The sequence below is a fragment of the Myotis yumanensis genome, unplaced genomic scaffold (genome assembly GCF_028538775.1).
Source record: "Myotis yumanensis isolate MYYU_CA2020_CCGP unplaced genomic scaffold, mMyoYum1.0.hap1 SCAF_7, whole genome shotgun sequence".
In the NCBI taxonomy this organism is placed as follows: domain Eukaryota; kingdom Metazoa; phylum Chordata; class Mammalia; order Chiroptera; family Vespertilionidae; genus Myotis; species Myotis yumanensis.
The window spans coordinates 39,957,748-39,970,487 of NW_027223758.1; the positions used below are offsets into that span (position 1 = coordinate 39,957,748).

Below are 12,740 nucleotides of genomic sequence, written 5' to 3' on the forward strand. Positions count from 1 at the left end.
CATAAGCAAAACACCTGGAAAATCCAGGAAATGGGTAGAAGGTCCAGTTAATATTTTGGAGGTTATGTTTAATGAGTGATTAAGAGAATTTATTTTATTTATCCCCAAAGGAGGCAGAATTTATCGGTGTAAATTCTGAAACAACGCCAATACTAGAAGTGAAGTAAAAGCCATCAGTAATAAAGTCCTATTTTTATTCCCATCATTACTTAATGAAATCAAACCACTCTTTAATATTCATTTCTGCATTTATGCAGTTTCCAGTGCCTTAATTTTAATTTTAAGCATTTACATTAAACAAATTACATATCATTACGCTGCATTTAGAAGGGGGGAAAACACAATAAACCTTAAGGCTATGACAACATATTTTACTCTTAACTGCTTTGTTTACAAATATTAAGTGGTCAAATTAATAGTGTTCTCAATGGCTTTTGGCATCTAAAATTTTTCATAAATAAAAATAAAGCAACCAAAGAGATGCAACTCCAGTGGCAAAGGTTTATTGGTCTTTGTACCTCATTAAAGGAACTTTATAAATCACATTTGCTCTTTTGAGTAGCAACCAACACCACTGAAAAGGACAGGTTGGGTTTTAAAAGAGACAGATATGACCTAAAGGGAACACATTTTACTGTAGTGAAATAAACTGAGGAAACAGTTTGCAGATTAAAAACCCCTTGAAAGGAAGCATCATCTTTGGGAGAAAAAATAAAATAAAATCTCCTCTGAGGAGAACAGCTGGAAACAGGAAGCTGTGGGGCTTTCATCCTGCTGGCTTTGATTCCACCGCATCCCCATATCATGAAAAGGCAAAGAGACTGACTTCAGCTGTGCCTTCTTTCAACAGAAGGAGGAAAAGGCTTTGTGGATTGTGAGCAACACCATCCAGAAGACAACCCTACCCCCAATCACACAAACACTGACAATGAAGTGGAAAAAGAGAAATGACCATAGATGTAAGCAGCAACTCAAAAATAGTGCTCTACAATAAAAGGAGAATATTCGTTGTAACTTGTTCCCCTTAGCAATTCTCATACAAATTTGAAATCCCCTAAGTGAAAAATGAACCAAAATAGATATATTAATTATGATAAGTTTTCTTCTCTATAATACTTTTTCTTCCTATGGAGAAAGGAGTTGGATGTTATATCTTTTACCAGGATCCTTAAATCTAAAGTCATTAAATTTTAGTTTTCACTATAGTTGGTTGGATATCTAAAGTTCTTAAACTTATCTGTTGGGCATCTCATATAGATTTTCCCCCACTGGTACCTTAAAAATATTTTTACTAAGTTTATCGTGACATTTAAAGGACAATGTGCACAGTAAAGGAAGCTTGGATTAGAAGTTTAGATTCTTGATAACCAAGTAAAGAAGCAGCTCAATAAACGGATCACATAAGCTTAATACACACAACTCACAAATTATTCTTCTGTTGCTATTTTGGAATGCCCTTTAAAGCAGGGATTACAAAGCCAGACAGTATAGGGAAATGTAAACATAAAACTCTGACTTTGAAAACCACAACCCATGGCATCATAATAGTATGTAGAAGACGTCTCATGTTTCACAAAGATGACTTGATTCACCCACAAGTTAAGAAAAGGAACTTACATGAAAGTTACATGCAAGGTAAGAAATTAACTAATTCTTTTTTCTAAAGCTATTTCTTAACAGACAGGAAACTTTCACAGCACAAGAGGTTTCAAGCAGGATATGTAAAATGAATATTAACTTCATCTTTGCAAAAGGCTTGAAAGTAGGGATCTTCAAATATTCAAACTTACAATGGAATATTAATTCCATGGTAACATTTCAGTTTCTAAAAAATGTCTACAGTTGACACTGGTATGTGCCAACTCCTTACCAATAGATATTAATGACCTTTGATTTATCCTTATTCATTATGAATGTCTTTTTAAAATATTTTTATAGAGTTTTAGAGAGAGAGGAAAGAAGAGGGAGAGAGAACATCGATGTAAGAGGGAAACATGGATCGGCTGCCTCCTGCACACTGCAAACCGGGGATCAAGTCCACAATGGGGTATGTGCCTTGACCTGTAATGACAGGATGACACTCATCCAACAGCCACACTAGCAGGGCCCGAATGTCTTTTTTTTTGGTTTGTCTTTGTTTCAAAATTGAATTTATTGGGGTGACACTGGTTAACAAAATTAGACAGGTTTCAGGTGTACAATTCCACAACACACCATCTGTACACTGTATTATGTGTTCATCAACCCAAGTCAAGTCTCCTCCCATCACCATTTATCACCCCTATACACCTCCTCCACTTCCTCCCACACCCCTTCCCCTTGGCAATTCCTACACTGTTGTCTTTTATTTGAACTACTTCAGTTACTAATGAGACACAGTATAACTTTGAGAATCCTCATGTTAGGTGATCTTCACTGGATATGTCTCTAAAATAAAGCAATCTTCACCAACAAAAGAAAATGATTTAGTTACTCATATCAAATTTTGAAGTTCAATTTCCTAGTCAGATAAAATGCAATGAATATCAAAAATAGAAAAATTTTATCAATATGCATTCTTGGAAAGTCCCACCTAGAAAGGCATGAATTCAGTCTCGATTTTCTTTATTGATAGTGTCAAGTTCATCATCAGTGTCGTCATCATCACCACCAACCCTTTTCTACCCTTGTGAAGAGAATTTTCACATATTTCATCTGTTCTCAAAAACAACCTTACATGGGAAGAAGATAGGGTATTCTCCTCTTTTTTTTTTTAAATATATTTTATTGATTTTTTACAGAGAGGAAGGGAGAGAGATAGAGAGTTAGAAACATCGATGAGAGAGAAACATCGATCAGCTGCCTCCTGCACATCTCCCACTGGGGATGTGCCCGCAACCAAGGTACATGCCCTTGACCGGAATCGAACCTGGGACCCTTCAGTCCGCAGGCCAACGCTCTATCCACTGAGCCAAACCGGTTTCAGCGGGTATTCTCCTCTTTATGGCATAGATGAATAAACAGCCCCAAAAGGGTCACAATATTAGCAACAGTGTCCTGATCTCTGGCAGCAAGAGATCTTTACAGTACTCCACAATTGGGAACCTAACCCTGATTCATAACCTTCACCAATACTTAGAAAATAATCAGCTCAAGTACAATTTTCACATCAAATTACAGAATTCTAGTTACATCCTAACACATTCTCAAGACACTAAGACTCATTAAGCAATGACAATAATAACACCTGTATGTAGACTTAACAACCTAGAGCAGGGAGCAGGGAACAGCAGAGCCACCTTTTTCTTTGAAATCTACTCTAATTTCCCAGATGGACTCTTACCTCCTCTGCTCTTTTAAACTTGTGTTCATTCCATAACACTTACTGATTACTATTAGGCAGCCTGGCCATTGTCAAGAATGTCAGTTTGAACTGAGGCAGAGGGAAGAGAATGCCACAAGAAGCCACTGACATACAAGGAGAAGATGCTCATGTGACAATGGAGCAGAAATTGGAGTGAGACATCTACACACCAAAGACTGCCTGGGACTATCAAAAGCTTGAAGAGGCAAAGAAGAAAGAGGATCTTGGAGACTTCGGAGGCAGCAGGGCACTGCTAGCACTTTGATTTTAGACTTGTAGCCTCCAGAAGTGTGAGAGAATAAATGGCTACTATTTTAAGCCCCTCCAAAAAAGAATATATGTTTGAATTCATAAATGCTGCTCCCATGAAATCTGTAAAAAACATAATGTTCACATGGGAGTACAGGGACCTCACATCTGTTGAGCATGTATGGGAACTAAACCATTTCCAAGCTTCTCTCTTTGAATCTTTATAACAATTATGTAAAGATGGAAACTGAACCTAAGGAAGAAATTATTTTTGCCCAAGATTCAAAGGAGTAAGCAAAAGAGTGCAAATACAGAGCACATGATTTTTTCATCATATCATATTGACTCCCTTAAAGGCACTAACACAAGATTTAAAAAAATATTTTAATACCATAAAAGAAGTTCAGAAAAAAAGTGTTACATGCATTCAGGATTGATTATTTATCTCTATGAAGACTAGTAGTGAATAATAACCTGCAGTAGCAGGCTCTCTTAGGAACAACGAAAATGCTACTAGTATTTGAGTAAAAATAGCAAAACTATTTAATCACTATTATTTACACACTGGTAAGAGCAAACACTATCTTCGGTGTTTTACAGAGAATGATTATATCATAAGCAATTTAATATTTTTTCTTATGATTTTAATCCATCTAGGCTTTGATTTAGAAACATAATAGGTTTGGTGAATCACTGTACTGCTGAAATTGGTGAAAATATTGAAAGTAAAGGGAAGCACACAAAGCAATTAACTGACAGACGTATATACCATTCTCACTCATGTACCCCCATTGCCCTGTCTGCATCTACCATACATATATATATACATACATATATATATATACACATATATATACACACATATATACACATATTTATAATAATAGAAGCATAATATGCTAATTAGATCCTCCCAACGAAGCCAGGGCTGTGAGGGAAGCCCGAGTCCTGGGTGCCTGCCGGCTGCCTGAGGGAGGGAAGCCCGGGTCCTAAGTGCTGGAAGCCGGTGCCGGCAGCCGGGGGAAGGAAGGCCTATTCTTGCACGATTTTTCATGCATCGGGCCTCTAGTGTGTGTGTATAGATAGATAGATAGATAGATAGATATAGATATAGATTAGATATAGATAGATATATACATATATGTGTGTGTGTGTGTGTGTGTGTGTGTATATATAAAATGTACCCACGCACACTGCCTCTCATTTGTTCTTGTTTATTGGCAAACAGACTGCAGTACCAACTTCAAAAAACAAGCAAAGTATTAAAACAAAATAGACATCCTCTCCCATATTTGGAAGAAAAACCCTAATTCAAATCTTCCAAGCCTCCCCCAAGAACAAGCAATTATAAGGTGCAGAAAGGCAATGGCTTTAAAACAACATGCTAATCCTAATATTAGTACCTGGAAAAAGGAAAACTGCCAAGATGTTGGAATAATGCCCAGTTATCCGTCTTACCTACAGCAGTAAAACTGTCCTATAAATGTGAACAAGACAGTTAGGATACATTCTGGAGTTCAATTATTGGCATTTTTTCCACCCCACCATTCCCTAGGAGAACAAGCCTGACCTATGGAGGAAAAACACAGCAGATGGTAACCCAGCCCGGTACCAAGAGCACTGAGTCAATCCAAATAATTCCCACAAAAATAAAGCAAGATGTTCAATAATTTATGGCCCCAATCCCACTAGATAATTATGAAATCCTGCTCTTCTAAAAAGCCACCTTTTTATTGTAGTATGCTGAATAGCTAGCTAAACTGTCTAAAAACAATATATTATCTATAAAATATTGTATAATCTATAATAAAAGCATAATATGCTAATTAGACCAGACAGCCAAACAACCTTCTGGATGTCCTTCCAGACAACCTTCCGGACGAGGCCGGGAATGCCAGGGCTGAGGCAAGCCGCTGCAGCTGTGAGGGCCGGGCCCCTTGCACGAATTTCATGCATTGGGCCTATAGTTACAATATATTAATAATTACAGCTAGCACTTATGCAAAGCCCTCCTATAAGCAATTTACAAGAAATACTTAATCTACTTAATCAGCACAATAATTCTATGAAATTATTATCACCATTGTACAGATAAGGAAACTGAAAAACAGCAACCAGAGTAAGTAACTGACACGGAGAACCAACTTTCAAAGCCAGGATGTAGAGATCTGGTTCTGTGCTGAACCACTATAGTGGTGTAAGAGGGGGTTGATCTAAAGATTTTTCCAAAAGGAACAAATAATACATTTACATTGAAAGAACTCTAGGCCTGGATTCAGCAGGCCTGAGTTCTAGACTGGCTATTCAATATATAAGCTCCTTAGAGATGCCTCTTTGAGCAAGTTTCTTCATCTGCGAAATAAATGGGGGGGGCGGGGGGGTTGAAACTGCAAAGTTTGTTACTCCAGTTTTAAAGATTTTAATTCTGAGGCTAAACCCTTAAGTCTCCGTTTTACTTACAGACCAGATAATTTTCTATCCTTGTACCAAATCTAGAAATAATGATCACTTGCAGTGGAAATCAAACAGCAGCAGTTTTCTCTCTGGTTCAATGATCATCGACCAAGTGATTGTCGTAAAGCAGCATTTCCTCTCTGCAGAGAGGATTAGGCTATTTCTAAAAGTATAAGTCCAACAAACCCAGTAGGAGCTGTAGCTGCAACTTCCCAATTCCAAGGCAGAATCAGACTTTTGATATTAAAATAAAATTCAAGAATCCTCTGATCAGCTTCTTGATTCTAAAATCACTTTTTCTTTCTAAAGATGAAGCAAATATCCAATGAAAAACATCACTGATAATAATACACACATTAAAATGTCCACGTGCATGTACACACACACCAAATGCACGCATGCGTGTATACACACACACACACACACCATAATCATTTCAACAGGCAAACATGCACTCATTCACTTCAACACAATCATTCTAATTATCTTTTCTTTTTTCCTTACCAAAGAGTAACATATTTCTATGCAATTTAGTTGCATGTGAATAAGCAACTGAACATGTGTAGGTAGAAGTGAGCATCTTTACAAAACCTGCCTGGCAACAGCAATGGTGGCAGCCACAAATGTAATCACTGAATTCCAAACTACGCATAAACTTTACTGTTGGATGGGAGTAGGAGGGGGAGATTTGGGGTGCATTGTCTGTGTTGAGAGTAATCTACCTGGTAACTGATTGGGCTCAAGTGTTAGTGTTGAAGTTTCCGTCAGTCTGATTGCCTAAAAAATTATCTAGGCTGAGCCAGCCCTACTGACAGAGAAACTGACCCGTATGCCCTGGAAGTGACTGAAACGAGAGCACTGATATTAACTTGTTGCCTAAAAAGTGCCATCCTCAAGCTGATGCTCACGGGAGCTAAAGACAGACCCAATACAAGTCAGAGGGGCCTCCTGACCGGAGGGGCCTGTGGCAGTGGGACAGGGTAGCTGGAGGGCTTTACCCCAAACACACAATACACCCCTCTGACGCCCACCAATAAAATCCCACTCAAACCTCTGATTTGATATGTGCAACTACAAAATCATTCTTACTTACAGTGAAACTAGCAGTATCTTTAGGATACTAATTTTATTCCTTTAAAATGATCTGTAACCATCTAGGTCAAATCAGTGGGCTTACTTAACAAATTGAATCGCTGAGCCATCCCACCACCTCTTCTAACCAGACTGCCATTCCTAAATCTTCCTAGTTATAGCAATTCCACTGCCACCACTGCTGCAAATGATTTCTGAATATCAATATATTACATTGAATGTTCAAATATAATTATGACGTCTAATGATAACTGAGAAACTAGCCCATTACATGTTTCCTCTCCAAAACCGATCATGCTAAAGCATGAAAAAGTGTAGTAGTGCCATCATCTGAACTGGGTGTGGATAGTGCATAACACATGTATGTTTTTTCTTGTGGCATCTACTTGCCACAACTTACAGTTGTCATTTAATTATGACAACCTAATGAAGCAGGTATATGTGTTATCCCCATTTTACAGAGAAATTAAGCAGTTATGTTTTTAAGTTTCTAGGGAGTAAGTGCGAGAGCTGAGACTTTGAAATCAGAGTCCATGCTGGAAAGCCCCCCTTCCTTCCCAGCTTCCAGCTTGCACTTGGTTTTTAACTTTAAATACCAAATATCTGGATCATAAACATTGTTGCTATGCATTTCCTTTTATTCCTGGGAACACTTAATTAAAAAGTGCAAATAAAAATTGCAATACATGCTAGGTGCTACAAAAATCTTCATTTCACAATTCCTATAGGAAATTTGCTTACTTTTAAAAAAAAATTATGCTGACTTTAAAAAATCCAAACAAGCTTTAGTTGTACTTTGATTAACTGTTAGAGCAGATGATCTGAAGCAAACATCAGAGTAAATCTTTTCTGAAAAATTATAGGACGACTTTATTTTAAATCTTAATAAAGTTTAAATAGAAAAAAATACTCCATTCTGAGTTCAATAAGTTGCTAACTTTGAATATTTCACATCAATAATGAGAGTAATTAGAATTAAAATATATCTGTATGACTTATTTCTATAAATATTCAAAGGAACATTAAGAATTATCTGCCAACTGACCATCCCCAAATATTCTGGATTTCCTAAAGCAATATCAGATACCGGGCAGGTTTTTCAGTGATGTTACTGTAGGACTACGACGTGCAAAGCCTGAAGTTACCCAAGTTATTTGCTGCTGAGACTATAGCTACCTAAAAACAAGTAGATGCCACAAGAAAAAACATACGTGTGTTATGCACTATACACACTCAGTTCAGATGATGGCACTAATTTTTTCAGCCTTAATTCACTGTACAGAAAACTACTCAGAAAATAGTTGATGTCCCGAACCAGTACAGAGTATAAAAGAAGCCCTCAGAATTATAAACTAAATTAACTTCTTTTAGAAACCTGGAGATCTGAGGGAATGAGCCCCTCAAATGATAACTGAGTTGAGCCCAAATAGTTTACAGATTTACAGGCAAACCCAAGTCATCGGGGACATCCAAAATGACTGCCCCCAAATCCTAGGCCCTTTGCACTAGAACAAAGAGTTAACTTCTGAGTAACATTCCTAAAATCCTGACTCAGAAGCACCTTTAAACACTTCAGTATCACCCAAACCTGTCTCCCACAGGAATTCCATTAAACCAGACATTACTGGGGGTCTAAGCCAAAAATTAAAGGAAAAGGGAATAAAAATCACAGGAACTTGAAATATTAGGACACCAGCCAGGGAAATTCCTTTCATGGTCAGTCCCTATCTTTACCCTGAAACATACCTTGAAAGGTTTGAAATAATACCTTCTTTGGAATTTTTCACATATTAAAGTGACTGAAAAAATTATCTAAAACAATAATCCCAAGGAATAACTAAGAGAAATGAAAGCAAAACCAGATTTTTAACCAACACTAGCCTTCCATTTTCTCGCACTATTTTTTCCTCTCAAGTCTGTCATCTTTAAATTTCTATTTCATAAAAGTCATGTCTCCTCTGATGTTCTACGCAGTGTCACTCAATGAATAAGAATGTCAGTAACCACATCTTCTAACTCAAAGTGAAGGGCACAAATTCATGACCTAAAGCCTCTCTGAGTCAGGGCAGAAGGCGGAGGAAGATTTCCACTCCGGTATTTCTCTGGCTAAAGAGTTATGACACTCTCAGGCATTTTGATAGATATAACAAAAAAAGATACAGTTTAAAAAAGAAATATTAGTAATATTTCCCATTACTTCCTCATATATCGGTATACAACATGATAGAAAATTTTAAAATATATCAAAGAATTACATGACTCCTAGATCCTAAACCAGGCATTTCAAACTGAAGTGTTTCTAAAGGGTCGCCGTCAACAATGTACAGGGATTCAACGTCTAAGCAGAGGACCCAGAAGTCTACAAATCACATTTTTTAATCTAAAACGAGGCTTTCGAAATGTAAGTTACTTAAATATTTACCTCAGCTTTCCTCTTCCATATGAATAGAAAGCAATAAATTCCCCAACATATCTGGTGATAAAAACTCTAAAATACAGCTTCATAAACTTTTAAAAGTGTGTGAACTGAGCTATTTAAAGGGCCTTTCTTTTAAAGCAGACTTCTCTCTTCATCTCTGCTTCATGGAAAGAGAACACAAGTTAATGGTGATGGTTGATTTTCATTTATTTGTATACATCAGTCAAGAGAAAGGTAAATTATATTGGCTGTGTTTATGAGCTACATTAGAAATGTGAACAATAGCAAACTGAAACAAAAATAAAATATGAGTCAACAAGATCTTTGCCAAACAGAGGTCTCAGGACAGCCTTGTTCAGTCTTCTGGGAATCCCACTCCAATAAGCACAATAAAAGCAGGACGTGCCTCATTTCCTTCAACTGCTCAACATGCCTCTCTTGGAGATGTTTGTAAATTTCCTTCCTCTACGCATCAAGCTGGCAAACTGTCGTCATTTCTTTGGGGTAATAATATCCTGTTGATGTCTGGGTAAATCTGTTTAGAGTGTTTCCTCCACATAACACATATAATTTTAATATTTTCAACACAATGCATTAAATTATTTTGCAACATATTTGAACACAGTTCAACAAGGCATGATTTGATTAGCAGTGAGTAAGGGCAAGAGATTTTAATAAAATGTTAAGTTTCACTCTTGGATTTACAACCTAGATTTAGGTAATAACGTAACTCCAACAGTAAAAAGCAACCTCTGCTTTGTGTGAAACTGAAAATATTTACCTACAATAGTTTATTAATGTTTTCATTCACTTTCTATGCTGGAGTTTGGAAATATCACACAGCAAAAGAACAATCTTAGCATTAAAACTCATGAAAAGAGTAACTTTTATTTTACTGGATATACAAATTGTACTAAGTGGTACAGAGTTCCAAACTCATTCCAAAAGAAATTTAAATATACTATAAATTCAGTCAAATACAACAAGTAATCTAAAACTTGTATGTAAATAAATGCTTTTTTTTTCCCAAACCTTAAAAATGTGTTTAGACTTGAGAGTATATTTGTTGGACAAAGAATTTTTACCTAAACTAAATAATTCCAGACAGAATTACATTTCTCAATAGATGTATATGATATAAAGAAAGAAAATTATACAGTGACAATTTTGGAAAAGAGTGCTTAAAAGGTCAGGTCAGACCGACTCTCAACTAAGCAACCATTCTGGTTCCAAAGAAAGCAAAAGTTGATCTGTGAAATACTAATAAGAATCATGAACATGAAAAATGTTCAATGTCATTAATAATCCAGAAAATACCAATTTTAAACAGAACACAATCAGATACATTCTTCAACTACCAAAATAGTAAGACAAATATAATGTAAATGGGCATAGCCTTCCTGGATATCAATTTGGCAAGATATGTTTAGAGGCTTTCACTTAATAATGTCCTAGAAAACTATCCTAATACTATTATCTTTGCAAAGGAGGACAAGTTTTTGTGTACAAGGATATCCAAGAAAGTGGTCAACCATAAGAAACTGTTTAAATAAATTATAGAAGACCTATAGGATGAAATATTATGCTGCCTTAAAAAGATCACACTTTCATGCTTTCAAAAGTATTCAAGGACATTGGAAAATGCTCATGATAGAATAAGTTTAAAAAGCAATGTATAAATTTCATTTTAAGTTTTTACAAACACAGAAAAACTAGAATCTGCACAGTCTTCAAAAATTAACATTGGATAGCAATGAAGATATTTATATATTTAACCAGAAAAAAAAAAAATATATATCCTATATAATAAAAGCCTACTATGCTAAGTGTCCAGTCATCTGGTCGTCCGTTCAACCAATCAAAGCATAATATGCTAATGATATGCTAAGGCCGCTCAACTGCTCGCTATGATGTGCACTGATCACCAGGGGGCAGTCAACCAGTCAACCAGTCGCTATGATGTGCACTGACCACCTGGGGGCAGACGCTCCAACCAGGTTAGCTTGCTGCTGGGGTCTGGCCAATCAGGACTGAGTGAGATGGGCTGGACATTCCCTGGAGCCCTCCCTCCCTGGCTGGCCAACCTCCCACATCCCTCCCCAGCCCTGATCGTGCACCAGTGGGGTCCCTCCGTCTGGCCTGTGCCCTCTCCTAATCCAGGACCCCTAGGGGGATGTCAGAGAGCCGGTTTCAGCCCAATCCCCCAGGTGAGGCTGAGGGACCCCACTGGTGCATGAATCCCTGCACCGGGCCTCTAGTATGTATATGGGGGAAATGTAGGTTTACAGTGTGAGTTCATGAAACACTGTTTATTCTTGTATTAATTGTTAATTATTGTCTTACTTTCCATACTAACAACTGTGAACTTATTTTTGCCCCACCCTGTATGTGTGTTATTCCAGTAATAACGATAAAAGTTCAGAGCTAAGAAAAATCACATATGGAGGAGGTATTGGCATCTCTTTGAATACTAGTAAGATTTCAATAGGTAAATGAAGTGCTTGAAGGCAGGGCTGAGTATAATGAGCAGTTATAACAGGGAAAGGCGATTGGATTTGAGCAGCACGCCAGTGAGTACTGGTAACAAATTCAAGGATAGAGGAGAAAGAGGCATCACCTTATGGATTTCAACTAGGCTGTGGCTCCCCCCAGTGAGTCAGCATTCTAAACATGCAAATGTTCACCTGGCATCAAGAGGATAAAAAAGCATCATTGACTATTGCAGCTTCTGGTCACACCCTTGCTCACTGAAATAAAACTATCCCTTTTACTGGTGGGTGATTCCTGGGTAATTCCCATGGGTTCTTTATTCTCATTGAACAAAACTTCTCTGAGATCTAGGCATGATGAAGCAGCGAAGACAAAGAGCTCATTTTTAAAATACTATACTCATTCTTTATCCTTCCCAGCCCTCAGCTTTTTTTTTTCTTTACATCAATAGCCCATCTCCATATAAATGTCCAATTTTGCAACACTTTAGGTACCACAAAGTCTGTGTGAATGAGCCAGAACATTCATTACCAAATAGTGAAAGGGTCTAGTTTTCCTCTAACCAATATCTTTTTGAAAATAAGAATTTTGTTTCTTACAATATTTTCATAAATATCTACTCTCAAAGCTACTATTTAGCCTACAAATGCCTCCTTCAGTTTGTTAAAAATATGTCCTGGCCGTTTTGGTTCA

At 37.1% G+C, this 12,740-nt stretch overlaps 1 protein-coding gene across 12 annotated transcripts in view; it reads right to left on the minus strand.

Annotated features, from left to right (window-relative positions):
• Positions 1 to 12,740, minus strand: part of TCF4 (transcription factor 4) — a 339,169-nt gene that overhangs the window by 254,016 nt on the left and 72,413 nt on the right. The window lies entirely within an intron of this gene.